Genomic DNA, 15,200 nt, shown 5'->3' with positions numbered 1-15,200 from the left:
TTGCAGTATTAGTGAGGGTAGCTCAGGTAGGTGCTGTATCTCTGAATCATCCACCTTGACCAGAGGACACCCAGACTCATCACCAAGTGCACCAACTATGATCACTCCTGGACACGCAAAAGGAATTGTCAAAGTGCATTGGTAACCTCAAGACTTCATTACTGCAATGTGTGCTGCAACGCCGGATCTAGGGCAATTCAGCCAGTTCCCCTGCAAAAAAACAAACTATACATTCTAAAAAAACAGACTAACATTGCATTTCACGGGTGATATTATTTCCACTGTACTTTCTCTTAAGTGAAGGCACGCTTACATTACACTTCCTAAATAGGAATAGTTAGGCTGCACTCTTCAAATTATTCTTCCCTTTGACCTTTGCAGCCCTGATTTATTAGGTTATAAAAGTCTCACAGAATAAAATTACATTTCCCCAGATACTTTCCATACTGCAAGCAAGTGGACATAATTTACAATCCCTTGTACAAAGCTGATATTTAGATCCATCAGCACTGAAGCTGTGTACGTGCTGCTAAAATAGCCCAAGACTTCCACAGTATACAATGCATAAGTTTTATAGGATGCCTCTGTCAATATAAATCATATTTTACTGATGGAGGGATAGCCCTGCTTCATCGCGCATTCTTTGCATGGGTGTCTGGTGCCTTCTGAAAGCACGAAATTCTAGCCTGTTTCCACTCAAGCTCCTCCACCTGTCAGCAGCTTTATACTCAACACATACGGAAGGCTCACATGTAAAAGACTTCTTCCAGTGAAGACTTAAGAAACAAAAAACAGTGTTCTTCTTCTGCATAAGTCCTCCCTATTTCTGACCTCTGGTGGGCTAAAAAGGATGTGATAATGTGCAGTAAAATAATTTTACTGACTAATTGGGAGCACAGTTTTAGCAAACTACATTTTAAAATCTAACTTATTGCAGTCCTGCTTTAATTACTTAACGAGTGCCTTCTGCTGTCAAAAGGTGGTCTTTAAAAACATCCACTTGTGAATTCATCTAAATGTAACAAAATGGTGCAAACAAAACCCCGAGGAGCTTCTGGCAGTTCCCTCAGTGCGAGAAGCAAAGCTACAGGGAATCAGGCAGAGGGCCTTCTCGGTAGTGGCGCCCACCCTGTGGAACGCCCGCCCATCAGATGTCAAGGAAATAAGCGGCTATCTTATTTTTAAAAGACATCTGAAGGCAGCCCTGTTTAGAGAAGTTTTTAATATTTAATGCTGTATTGTTTTTAACACTCGATTGGAAGCCGCCCAGAGTGGCTGGAGAGACTCAGCCAGATGGGCGGGTATAAATAATAAATAATTATTATTATTATTATTATTATTATTATTATTATTATTATTATTATCGTCGTCGTCATCATCATCAAAGATCTCAGAAGGCAGGAAGGAATATGAGGGAATACAGTCTTTCAGATAGCTTGGACCTAAGCCATTTAGGGCTTTATAGGTCATAATCAGCACTTTGAATTGTGCCTGGAAACAGGCCAATAGGCCAGTAAAGCTGTTGTAACTCCCTATAACCAGCCCCAGTCAACATTTTGGCCACAGCTCTTTGAGCTAGCTGAAGTTTCTGGCAGCCCCACGCAGAGCACATTACGGTAATCCAAACAGGATGTAGCTACGGCATGTGTCACTTTGGCCAAATCAGACATCTCTGTATGAAATGAGTCTAGTTTTCAGTCATGATTAAAACCTCAGTCAGCCAATCCTTGGCAAGCGACACAAGGCAAAGGCTCAAACCCCACCACATATTAAGAAAAAATATCTGGGACTGAGCTCAGTATTTCCACACTTCTTCGGCTTTTCCTGGTGGAAAAACAGCATCAGGGTACAAATACCATCCCACCAAGAAAAACCCTTAGTGTTACTTTATGGTTCACCAGAGGCAGAATCATAATACTTCAGGTGTTTTGGAAAACGCCTTGGCGACTTACGTTTTCTAATCCTCTAATAGAAATGCATTTAAATTGAACAAGTGAATGCTGAAATAAAGATTTTAACTGAATGTGAGATACAGACAATAATTTCCTTTTATATTGCTGTCATCTTTATTTATCATTCTCTCTGCTGGTGAAGTTGAGTGACTGGGTGCCAGCAAGTCTGGAAGTAAAACCAGGCCAAGAGTTTCTACTATGGAAGTTGAGCTAACGGAAGACGTAGTGAAACTGTTGGCCACAAACCTCTTCCTCCACACTAGCCTTCCCTGCACCTGTGACTCACACCACCAATGTTTTCCTCTTAAACAGAACATCAGCGGAGAGAGGCTCTTTGCTTGGCTGGAGACGGAAAAAGAGGAGAGAAATTCTCACACTTCTGAAAAGTCTCATATCGGAAGCCAGACCGTTATGCATGGCTGATCAGATGCCATTGTGGATGCCACCATCCTCTGGGTATAGACAGTGACATCCATGTCACCCTAAGATCAGTAGCAGTGTGCATGCAGGCACCGTTACCTTCGTGCACAACGTGTTGCCATGGGGGAGATCATGTGAGCTGCCTCAGTTAACACAGGAAGATAAGAAGAACCTGCTAGATCAGGCCAGTGGAGGAGCATGAATGCGGCATGCTGTTCTCACAGAGGACAACCAGCTGCCTGTGGGAATCCTTCGAGCAGGATCCAAGCACACAAGCATGCTCTCCTCCTGGGGTCCACAGCAAATGGTGTTTGAAAGCATTTCTACCCCCATCCATAGTTCTCTCTTCCATTAATTTTTCCTATCCTGTTCAAAAGCCATCCACGTTGGCCATCACTGCACTGCTTGAAGAATTACTTTATTTCTTGGGATACCCACAAGTTTTATTATGAGAGGGAGAAAAACATTTCTTTATCTGCTTTCTCCATGCCATTCATAATTTTATAAATTATATTACTTGCATCCTCTATAGATTAAAAAGTCTGAAAAGCTGGGGGGGGGGCTCCTGTTGTTATTCTGTCTCTCACAGCTACAATAAACCTACCATTAAAATTATGGACTGGTCATTTCTTCGTCACAGGGCAAACGGGCAAATTTAGCAGGGGATCAAATACTTTTCCCCCTCACTGTATTTACCACACCTTCCAGCTGCTGATTGGAGAGACCTCAGCATTGACACGGAAGTCACCTCCAAACTGAGGAGATCCCAACCCCCAGACTACCTCGGTCAAGCAGTCAGCAGGGCAGTAGGATATCCCTGGACCACAACCTTATGATCAGACACTCAATAAATGTTGACTGTGACAGAAAGCTCATTTCTCTTCCTAGCTTCTGTAAAAACAAAACTTCTCCTCCTCTCCCAGCTGCACTTCAGTCATGCCTTGTTCGGAGCTGGACCATCCATGAGGTGGACTCAGGCAGCGGAATCCAAAGGGGGCTGCCATGGGGGCCGCCACTGCCACCGCAGAAGTGGGGGAAGCAGTGGTGGCTTCTAGCTTCTGAAGAGGTCCTGTGAGAGCCCCACAAGATTTAGCTAGAACCTGGAAGCTGTTTCTGCCCCACGACCTTGGTAAGCAAGGCTTTGGCAGGGCCCCTTCCTGTTTCATCACAGGCAGGGAAATAGGGCAGGCCACCTCTGCCATGAACGCTGCACCGAGAAACCAGCTGGACCAGAGCTGGACTCTCTGACTCATCCCAATTTGTCTCTTATAATCAGGTCTCCTCCTTCCAGGATCAAGTCCCGGATTATTGTTGTTTTGTTAGTTGCCAACAAAATAGGGGGATGTAGGTGAAGCAGTTGCAGTTTGGGGAAGCCGTCCGTTTCCCCTCTCTCCTGCGTGGTTTGACCTACAACAGTTCCCCTTGTCAGGACGTATTTCCTATGCTGAGAAACTGTGCCGTCCCCTACCTTCCCTGCCAATTATAGGCTTTGCCAGCACATACCAACCCTCTCTGCAGCCATTCTGGGCCACCTTTCTCAGATTGTGGGCTGCTTCCTTGACACCCCTAAAGAAAACAGGTTGTTTGCCTGGCTGAATAAGTCTGGCCAGTACCAATACTGCCAATGTACACAGTCCAAATGAGTGCAGTTCCCAATTGCCTACACTAACCGGCAGCAGCCACCAAACCGACTGGGAGCAACCACCAGATGAAAATAGTTCAGTATTGACTACACCAACTGGGAACAACCTCTATATAAAAAAACACAGAGAGAGTTCAGCCTCAGGACCCTCTGATTTATCAGTGAAATAAACCTCAACATGACACCTGTGTAATTGTCTCTTTGCCTGACTAAATAGCTGGGGGGGGGGGCTAGCTCTAAAGTGAATCATTTCTAAGCCATTCCTCTACCAAAAACTGACCCCCGTATATGCCGACACCAAACACAAGGAATCGCAAGGTCCCCACAACAGCAGCCAGACACAAATAACGCTCGGCACCTTTCCACCACTATCAGTACAATGAATGGGCTGAATCACTCGCTCCTCCGCACGGCCTTTAACTATTTATGTAGCGTGTTAAAATATTAGTTATCTGCTTCTCTGTCTGCTAACTACCTAGCTAAGCCACAAGCTAAACTCCCTTTGGCCTCCAATAAAATCAGCACTCGCCAGCCACGCCAAGACTCTGGGAGGGGCGGAAAGGGGGTGTTGATGGGCCAGAAGGCTTGGCCCGGGGGCCTCTAGCTCCCACCAAGTGGTCCAACAGAATGGTGGAGAGGAAGGAGATCGAGGACGAATGAACCGAGCCCACGACCCGGGATCAAGCCTCGCCCAAAGCGCAAACAAACATGGAGCGAAATGGCACTCTAACCTCTTCACACGCGCGCGCGCAAAAAGTGGTGCGGCGGGGGGCAAACTGCCTTCAAACACCCGGCGTGGAGCAGGCAAGGGCCAAGATGAGCAAGTTGCCCAGACCTTCTGAAGCGCACGCACACAACCACATGGCAGTCGGCTGGCAGAGAGAAAACCGGGACCTTAAGCTCAGGCACACAGGTGCAGAAAGCCGGCGCAAGGAGAAGCGATGCGAGGAAGAAGGAGGCGCAAAAAAGCAAGCGCACTCGCGCGCGCCGAGCATCGCAGGTTCTCCAGGACCCAATGCAGAGAGCCAAGCAGCAAAAGACCCGCGACCCCAGGGACGGGGTGGGGCGGAGGAAGGGGCCCTGGCGCACGAAGAAGGCCCCTCTGAATTCGTCCTTTTCAAGCCCAGAACCCAACCCGGCCGGCACAAGGACGGGTCACTCACCCACCGCGGGAACTTCAGCTGCGCGCTCCTGCCTGGACTCAACGCGCGTGGATGCTCCAAGCGGGAGACGGAGGGGAGAGGCTGCGCAGGCAGGGAACTCCGGGCTGCTGGATCCAACGCAAAACCATAAGGCGCAATCCAATGCAAGAGAGGATCACCGCGCAGGATCCAGCGATGAAGGGCAAGAATCCAGCGTCGCCCTGCGGCCGTGCCAAAGTTACATTTCCCACGGTCACGCCCCCTACCGGCGCAGATTAGCCTCCTGCCAGGAAGCAGGAGGGGGTCGCCAACTCCCCGCGCCGGATCACTGCAGGGTCCCGGGGAGCGGACTTTGGGGAAGCCGTCCGTTCCCCCTTTCTCCTGCCCGGTTTGACCTACAACAGTTCCTCTTGTCGGGGAGTATTTCCTATGCTGAGAAACTGTGCCATCCTCTATCTTCCCTCCCAATTCTATACTAGGCTTTGCTAGCATCTGCCAGCCCTCTCTGCATCCGTTCTCTCCCACCTTTCTCAGTTTGTGGGCTGCTTCCTTGACCCCCCTAAAGGCTGCGCTTTGGCCACTTGCTGAGCAACTCTGGCCAGGACCCAGGCTGGCAAGGTACACAGTCCAACTATCCTACAGTCAGATCTCTTGGTTTTAACATAATTCCTTAATCTCAACACAGCAGACACCAGCGAGTACAGAGAGAAGAATTTTTGCTTTAAGACGAAATCAAAATGTTTTCTTATGCTGTGCCTTTACCGTTGAGCATAGGAAAATACGACATTCTTAGGGCAGCTATTAATAGTTTGATTTTTCCCCGGGGGAGAAATATTTATTTAATAAATTAAGTCCAGCTGACATCAACCATATTTAGACCTTAACTCTCACGATGGGGAGGAAGCAAAAAAAAGAAGCACACACTCAACAGTACTGCCCAAATTATGAACATTAAGTTGTAAACAGCACCTGCCATTCAGATCTTTCTTCTGCCTATAAAGATGAGACTTTTATACAAAGGAAGGTGCTGCCTCCAGCCACTGTGTGTGTTGTTGTTGTTTAGTCGTTTAGTCGTTTCCGACTCTTCGTGACCCCCTGGACCAGAGCACGCCAGGTACTTCTGTCTTCCACTGCCTCCCGCAGTGTAATACTACTCGATTCAGCTGAAGCCTTGTCAACCTCCAGCTTTATTAATACGAATACTACATTTTCCATGGACATAGCATTGTAGGATTTCTTTATTTCTGTTTCATCTTACAAGGAGCTTACAAGTTTCAACTAGTGCCAGAGACAGATTCAAGTAACTATGGGATTTTACATTTTCAACTTGTAGTAATATACTGTACAGTTACTGATTCTCACTTGCATGCATGAAAGGGTTAACCAGAGCAGGAAATGATCTCAGTTACCACGAGAGCAATGAAGCAGGTTCTATGAAATTAGAAGGGACCCTGAGGGTGATCTAGTCCAACCCCCTGCAATGCATGTCAGACTGACCTGATCTCGTTTTTTGACAGAATCACAAGCCTGGTAGATGAAGGGAACGCAGTGGATGTAGCCTACCTTGATTTCAGCAATGCATTTGACAAGGTGCCCCATGATATTCTTGTAAAGAAGCTGGTAAAATGCGGACTTGACTATGCTACCACTCAGTGGATTTGTAACTGGCTGACTGACCGAACACAAAGGGTGCTCATCAATGGTTCCTCCTCATCCTGGAGAAGAGTGAATAGTAGGGTGCCACAGGGTTCTGTCTTGGGCCCGGTCTTATTCAACATCTTTATCAACGACTTGGATGATGGACTCAAGGGCATCCTGATCAAATTTGCAGATGACACCAAACTGGGAGGGGTGGCTAACACCCCAGAGGACAGGATCACACTTCAAAACGACCTTGACAGATTAGAGAACTGGGCCAAAACAAACAAGATGAATTTTAACAGGGAGAAATGTAAAGTATTGCACTTGGGCAAAAAAAATGAGAGGCACAAATACAAGATGGGTGACACCTGGCTTGAGAGCAGTACATGTGAAAAGGATCTAGGAGTCTTGGTTGACCACAAACTTGACATGAGCCAACAGTGTGACACGGCAGCTAAAAAAGCCAATGCAATTCTGGGCTGCATCAATAGGAGTATAGCATCTAGATCAAGGGAAGTAATAGTGCCACTGTATTCTGCTCTGGTCAGACCTCACCTGGAGTACTGTGTCCAGTTTTGGGCACCACAGTTCAAGAAGGACACTGACAAACTGGAACGGGTCTAGAGGAGGGCAACCAAAATGGTCAAAGGCCTGGAAACGATGCCTTATGAGGAACGGCTAAGGGAGCTGGGCATGTTTAGCCTGGAGAAGAGGAGGTTAAGGGGTGATATGATAGCCATGTTCAAATATATAAAAGGATGTCACATAGAGGAGGGAGAAAGGTTGTTTTCTGCTGCTCCAGAGAAGCGGACACGGAGCAATGGATCCAAACTACAAGAAAGAAGATTCCACCTAAACATTAGGAAGAACTTCCTGACAGTAAGAGCTGTTCGACAGTGGAATTTGCTGCCAAGGAGTGTGGTGGAGTCTCCTTCTTTGGAGGTCTTTAAGCAGAGGCTTGACAACCATATGTCAGGAGTGCTCTGATGGTGTTTCCTGCTTGGCAGGGGGTTGGACTCGATGGCCCTTGTGGTCTCTTCCAACTCTATGATTCTATGATTCTAAGAATCTCAATTAAAGCATCCATGACAGGTGGCCACCCAACCTCTGCTTAAAAACTTCCAAGGAAGGAGATTCCTTTGATGTTTCATACAAATCTCCATGTCTCAACATAACGCAGAACAACTAGCTATACATATGCAGAGGTTATACTCCACAGTTGCAATTTATTACAGGCTGCTTCACTTGGAGCAGAGATTTCTAAACCACAGGCTTAGTCTCTCAGGTTTGGGATGGTTAACTCCTAAATGATACTTTGGCACATTCTCCAACCATCCGCAAAGAATTCAGGAAACTCTTGCAGAGTTACAGTTCCCAGCACCCTTAACAAATTGCGTTTTTAAATGTCTGGTGTTCTGTACTAGGAAACCCTCTGAGTGAAGTCCCTATGACGGTTGGACAGCGCCTTCTCTGCCTCCTTCCGGCAACTCCTGCAGCCAAGCTGGTGCCAGATGTATTACGGTGGTACCTCGGGTTACAGACGCTTCAGGTTACAGACTCCGCTAACCCAGAAATAGTACCTTGGGTTAAGAACTTTGCTTTAGGATGAGAACAGAAATCACGCAGCAGCAGCAGGAGGCCCCATTAGCTAAAGTGGTACCTCAGGTTAAGAACAGTTTCAGGTTAAGAACGGACCTCCAGAACGAATTAAGTTCTTAACCTGAGGTACCACTGTACTCTGCTTTCCTTTGGGCAACATCAGCCAGGCCAAGAGGGTGGTCTTGTCATCTGGGCAGCCCAGGACCCCCAGACACACTGCCCAGGCTTGCACCCAGGGAGGTCACTTTGGTGCTGCTAACACAATGGTTTGACACCCCCGCCCCCGAGGGTCAACTCCATTCTCTCTCGAGACAGATGGACATCAACAGCAACAATATTTACAGACCTCCTGGATTCTGCAAGTTATAAATCCAAGATTGGTACCAAAAGTGGTTGAGTGCAAGTTGGACTGACTGCACTAAGCAACAAGGAAGGTGGAAGATGTACCAGGGAGAGAGGGAGATAAATAAATAAAAAGATGAAGCAACTCAGAACTCCAGAACAACTCATTCTCTCCAGAAATGTAGCAGAGAGGTAGAAAATCTTATAAATATTGCTAGGTATTAGATTTCTTTAACAGGTTACAACTGAGTGAAAAACACCAAGCCAATTATGAGATTGCATGACAGAGATTCCAGGCATATTACCCTCCAAAATAAAATGAATGGATTTGAATACTTTATCAACAGATCTTGGACTGGGTGTGTCTATACCTCCCAATGACAGTGATGTAGTCAACGAGGGCACAGTTACTGCTACCGTAATTGAAAACTTTTGGATGTATAGAAAATAAGAAGAGAAACTATGTGTCTTCCTGAGCCATGGCAAAACTGGCTGTTGTGTGATGAAATTTCATCTATCAAAGCAATTACTGCTGCTGTGGACAGGACTTTTAATCAGTCTCGTTGCCTTTCACTCCCATATGATCCTATGAACTGTGATCACAATTAGACAGCTGGCACCAATCGATGGAAGTGGTGCAGAACAGACACCTCCCAAACAGCCCACAGCCCCAATTGATTGGGGGGGGCAGTAGTAGAAGATGCAGGTGGCCCTGTGGGTTAAACCACAGAGCCTAGGGCTTGTCGATCAGAAGGTCGGCGGTTCGAATCCCCGTGACGGGGTGAGCTCCCATTGCTCGGTTCCTGCTCCTGCCAACCTAGCAGTTTGAAAGCACGTCAAAGTGCAAGTAGATAAATAGGTACCGCTCCAGAGGGAAGGTAAACAGCGTTTCTGTGCGCTGCTCTGGTTTGCTGGCCACATGACCCGGAAGCTATACGCCAGCTCCCTCGGCCAATAAAGCGAGGTGAGCACCGCAACCCCAGAGTCGGCCACGACTGGACCTAATGGTCAGCGGTCCCTTTACCTTTACCTTTACCTAGAAGAAAATTGGAGGGTTTCTTTTAGCACATTATTCCATAATACTAACTGAATAATGGACGATGACATGTGGCAGCATGCAAAAAAACAACAACATACACACACACACACACACACACACCACAACTATATCACTCTAAACAGTTAGTGTGGAGAAAGACCCATAGTCTGTGTCAGCCCAGCCTGGTCTCCTCTGTCTGGGAATTGACTCTCCAGCAGAAACTCTTCCCAGTTCCTGCTCCTTGAACCTCCTTTAAATAGAGATATTTGCAGCAGGCAATGTGTGTGCTCTGCTGCTGACATATGGCAGGAGTACATTCCAGTCTCCCTTCCCAGGCGAGAATACATCCAGATTACAAAGAATTAAAAGGTACTTTCCAAGTTTCAGCAGAGAGATAATAGCATTGGGGAGAAGGAGGGAGAAGGAGAAAGTCCCGTGTTTTCCACACTTTTTTCTATACTCAGTTTCAGTTACTCAAGATGGCTGTAAAGAAACTAACGTGAAGGTTGCACGAATCATTTCAGATACTTTGCATTGAGATAAAGAACCAATTTGTTCTTCCCTTCCAATTAGTCAAGGTGGAGGAAATCTCATTTGCAGTGCTGTGGTATGAATTTGAAGAGTGAACCTGATTCACAGCAAAAAATAAAGATTAAAGCACAATATGACTTCATGGACCTGGAACGCAAGAATTCCACCAACATACTTTACTTGAGAACGCTGGCATAACTTCTTCTTGGAACTCAGACATTTGCTATTAAAGGCCCTTGACGTGCCCATCTAGTGTTTGTCCGGAAGCCCAGCTTGCTCTCTCTCTTTCTCTCTCTCTCAGTTCATATCCCAATTTTTACCCTTATCTTCCCTCTCACCTGGGTCCTAAATGCTTCAACTTCTTTCTTTAAATATTTAATCAGGATCAACTATGCAAATGAGTTCCAGAACAACAGGAGTGGGGGAATCTCAACCACGTAAATCTGTTATAATTACAGAAAATCCTGAAGCACCTTTCAAAGCCCTGCTAATTAATGACTAACCTACAGGTACTTATAGAGTCTGGGGCACTTTTCAATCAATCATATAGTATATTTAATGCTCATAAATTTAAAACAAAATGAAAACATTTTGGTTCTTTTGTTGCATAATTTACTAGCAAAGAGGTTGACTTGGCAATCTAGTTCCTTATGACACCCATTGTGTGCATATCATCAGATGTGCCTTTATCTACTATGTTTATTCCGTACTTTCTATCAAAAACAGTCAAAAGGTTTAATAACACAGAACACTGTTTGAACTATAGCCAGAGACCAGGCCTGAATGTTAAGGAGGAATGGGGAAATGGAGACCTAGCAATAAACCTTCTGTTCTTACATTAGTGTAAATGACAAGTTTCCTGGCCAGCTACATTTTGCCTCTCCTGGTAAGAACATCAACACTGACCTGCTTACTCAGACCAGCTAGCCTAGCTTTTTGTTTTCAAATACTAGCCAGTCAAAAGTGCCTGGTCACTCACAAGCAGGACGCAACACAATCGTGTCCCTCTGTTGCTCAACCCCAGACACCTGGAAGATTTACTGCCCCCGTACATGGAGCTGTGTTTAACTATCCTGCGCCATGCATTTGTCTGCCTATGTGAACATCATCGGAGAGAGAGGACATCTCCACATTTCATGGTAGTAACCCCCCTCGAGTTAGTTGCATGTTGCACAAAGTTGTACTCCTTGTTTTATTATTCCCCATCCAATCATGATGAAGAAACGCAGTTTCACTGACTGTTCTCAGATCTTGCACGCAAAGCTTTTAACCCTCCAGAGAGCTTTCTCCAGCAGATGTGTGCCTCTTCCACAGTGCAAGAAAAGTCACTGACGGCCACAACTTCTTCCCACTCCCACCCTCCTGCCCAGAAGGGACGGCATCTCAAAGGCTACACAGCAGCTAGGCACCCCCCCTCCAGCTTCAAGCTTTCAAGTAAAGTCTCACCAAAGCAAGCCTTCAGAAAATAAAGGCTTACCTTCCAAAGTGATGGTCTCTCTTGTGATGGGCACTTCTGACAGGTGCCAGACGCTTTCGGAACAGACAGCAACTGTTTCTCTAAGTAGCCTCTTTGCCATTTCTCCAAAAAGGAAAAAGCTCCACTCCCAGACAGTGGAGTTGTCATCATTTCCAAGCCCCTTCTAGCCACACCTCTCCCTTTCTTTTTCTTTCCAGCTCAAGTCCTGCTTGCCAGAAAAAAATAAATAATACAAGCTGGCCGCTAAGCTCACAGTTGTTATTGTTATGTGCTTTGTAGGGGAGGCTCTGCACTAGCATCTCCTGCGCCTATGAAAGCAACACAGAGAGTTTTCCACTACTCACCAATGCTTTCAGCTCATCAGTCCAGCCGGTGATTAATTCATCAGCAAATACCGATTAGTGGGTTTTGTTGAGAGCGAGTCCCTGCAAAAAAAAAAAATGCTTTAAGGCCTCTCCCATGCTTACAGACATTTACTAGGAAATTGTAATATGACACTCAGCTGTAAGCATTCCAAACAAAAACACCAGCCTTTCCTTCCTCAGTTCCTTGCAAATTAAGAGCACCACTGAAGGCAAAGAAAGCTTCATGAGAAATGATGAACTTGGAAACTAAGCCTGTTCTCCCAGCAGCAAAATATCAATTCTTGAGGGGGTACGACTCTAATGCTCTCAGGAATCCCTGCCAGGTAACAGGTTAATTTTTATCTGTTTACAGTAAACAGGTTAATTAGGAGCAGGGCTTTTTTCCAGCTGGAGCTCAGCTTCAGCACCTCTCAGGTATGTGCCATTACCATTCTAAGAGAGCAAGGAAGAAGTTTGTGGTGGGCTCCAGCCTCTCTTTTTCTAGACAAATGTCACTGATTAGGAGTATTTACAGAGATAGCTACTTTAAAGGTCTTCTCTGCCTTTGAAGTGGGGAGCTTACAGTACTGAGAGAGATATGTAATTTCTGCACAAACCTCTCACAATATGGCTAATAATGCAGTCCATTTATCACCAAGTAATTAATAATACCGCTTAGTGTTTATATTGCGTATTTCAAGGCAGAAAGACAGAGCAGTATTCTCCTCATATTGAAAATTGGGGTTGTGGTCAAGTGAGGATTGCCCAAGACCGCCTCATGACCACCTTTGAAGCCCTAAACGGCTTCAGCCCTGTATACCTGAAGGAATATCTCCATGGGGGTCCAGCTCTGAGGGCCTTCTGGTGGTTCTCTCACTGCGAGAAGTGAAGCCACAGAGAACCAGGCAGAGAGCATGCCAGAGGGGCCATGGCCTCGGGCGTGGATTTTCGAGAGGCGTTGCTACGCATGGCCCAGCCGGTGCTCCTCATCTGGCGTCAGTGGGACCAATGCTCACAGAGAGGAGCAGCAGGCGAGGCCACTCTGTGTGCACTGACATGGGTGTGCCTGCTTCATGCTTGCCAAGTGCCGTCAGCTAGCTGGGCTCCCCCCTGTGCAAATGGCTGGTGGGAAGGGGGCCTCGGCTCTGCTGGCAAGGAGTGTGTCAGGGCTTGGACAGAGGAGGAATGGTGGAGACTGCCTCCCCAGCTGGATCCTTCCAGGGAGGAGGAGGAGGAAGACAGAAGTACAACAGGGGTTTGAGGGAGGTCACAGCTCAGAGGAAGATGAGGAGGAAAGTTGGGAAATAATGGCAGAGGAGGAGCAGGCAGAGCTGGAGCAGCAGCTGGCTGACACATTGTCACCAGAAAGCATTCCAGACCCACCATCTCCCAGAACCCGGCGTGCTTTAAAAGTAGAAGAGCAAAGAGCTCAAAGACAGAGGGCACCTAGCAGCACCCGTAGAGGAGGTGGTGATGATGACGAATGAGGAAGTGGGGGGAAAGGGGGTGGAGATTCACTCAGGACAACGCCATTATCCATGAGGCTGTGTTCCAAAGCCTCTCTCTGTAAATATTGAATAAAAAGTGCATGGTAAGAAACTTTCCTTGTCTTTGTACATTCCTGGGCAACTGGTCATGGGAGTTACAATGCAAACAAAAACAAATTTCTTCCTCATCCCTTTATCTGTGAATCAGTGGATCAAACGAGACCTGACACGGAATCCCATGTTTGAGAGTGTCTTCTTCTTCTTCTTCTTCTTCTTCTTCTTCTAGCCATGACAGAGGTCAAGATCCAGATTAGGGCCACCAGGTAATGACTGAGGGGTTAACCCTTTCGCCTGTACCATGTTCCTGAAACTTATAGCTGCAGCAAATCCAGATCACCTCTGCATAGGCAGAGTATTCCAAACACAGGATTCAAAGATACATTTAAGAATAAAGTTTAACTGCAACACACGCAAAACAAAACAGACCGTGACTCCAGAGGGTATACATTGCTTCAAACGATTTGACAAAATCACATTGTCTGCATATATACATATGTGCAGATCAAAACTCAGGTTCTCTATCCAATATGTTTTCTGAGAAATGGGGGGGGGGGGCTCAGATTCTCAGCTAAGAGGTAATAAAAGAAAGATAAGGGAGAATAGTCCTTCCTCAGTTACCTCCTCCCCACCCAAACAAACCTGCACTGATGCACAACGGTATCAGCCAGAGCGAGCTGCCATGCTCCACCACAGCATCTCAAGGCAAAATTATTCTCACTTTTCATGTAATGTCCAATCTCCATGCAATTTTCAATTTCCATTAGGAGATGAATGATTAATAAGTCTTTGTGTGTTAAAGCTTCTCTGCCCTGAAAACAAGGACAGCAAGAGCAGTCTTTAACCCAGATCATTCTCTATTTATTTAAACTTTGCCTTTAGTCCTGATTGCTGATCATAAACACTAAAAATATAGGGGGGAATGATAAAAATTAAATATTAATAGATTTACAACTATATACATATATAAAATCTATTTAAACCATACAAATAATTATATATTCATAATATTTCATATTATTCATAATTATTTCATAATATTATTCATAATTACATTACTCTAGCTATGACATCAAAGTCTGCCTACCAAAGCTACCCTTTGCTTGGGCAATCCTACTGTGGGTTATTGATCCCTACCTCTGACATTCCCTCCAGCAGTAGGATGACCAGTCCCTACTAACAGGATGTCAAGCTACAGGGGGTTGGGCACCATCCATGACTCTTGGAATTATTTCCGTTTACTTCACAGTCCCCCTCCAGATCAGTCTCCCACACCCTAGAATAGCCTCTTCTCTTCCTATATTGCTGGTCAGTAAGTGTGTTGTAAACTGCTGCAACTCCACCAAGAGCTCTCCACAAACACTCCCCGCCACCGAACAAGGTAAGTATACATGCCCTTGTTCTAAGGAGAGTTGCTGCAGAAGATCCTCGGCTGAATTCTAAGGATTGCAGTGGCAAAGGCTTTTGTTTGATGAACAAGTCTTGCTCCTCATCCTCCCACCCTGTATATACCCAGAAATCTCAGAG

The 15,200-nt window shown here is 46.0% G+C and overlaps 1 protein-coding gene across 8 annotated transcripts in view; it reads right to left on the bottom strand.

Moving 5' to 3' along the window:
• Positions 1-12,245, bottom strand: part of A4GALT (alpha 1,4-galactosyltransferase (P1PK blood group)) — a 64,073-nt gene extending 51,828 nt beyond the window's left edge. For 3 of the 8 annotated variants that reach the window (XM_083738920.1, XM_083738919.1, XM_083738915.1), the window contains exon 1: positions 11,786-12,114. The gene's annotated coding sequence lies outside the window, so the exon portion shown is untranslated. The other 5 variants (XM_083738916.1, XM_083738921.1, XM_083738918.1 and 2 more) reach the window with 4 other exon arrangements.
• Positions 12,246-15,200: the final 2,955 nt, after the last annotated feature.

Source organism: Podarcis gaigeae (assembly GCF_964106915.1).
Source record: "Podarcis gaigeae genome assembly, chromosome: 5".
Classification (NCBI taxonomy): domain Eukaryota; kingdom Metazoa; phylum Chordata; class Lepidosauria; order Squamata; family Lacertidae; genus Podarcis; species Podarcis gaigeae.
Note: the sequence above shows the minus strand (reverse complement) of the source record. Positions and strands in the feature narration are given on the sequence as shown.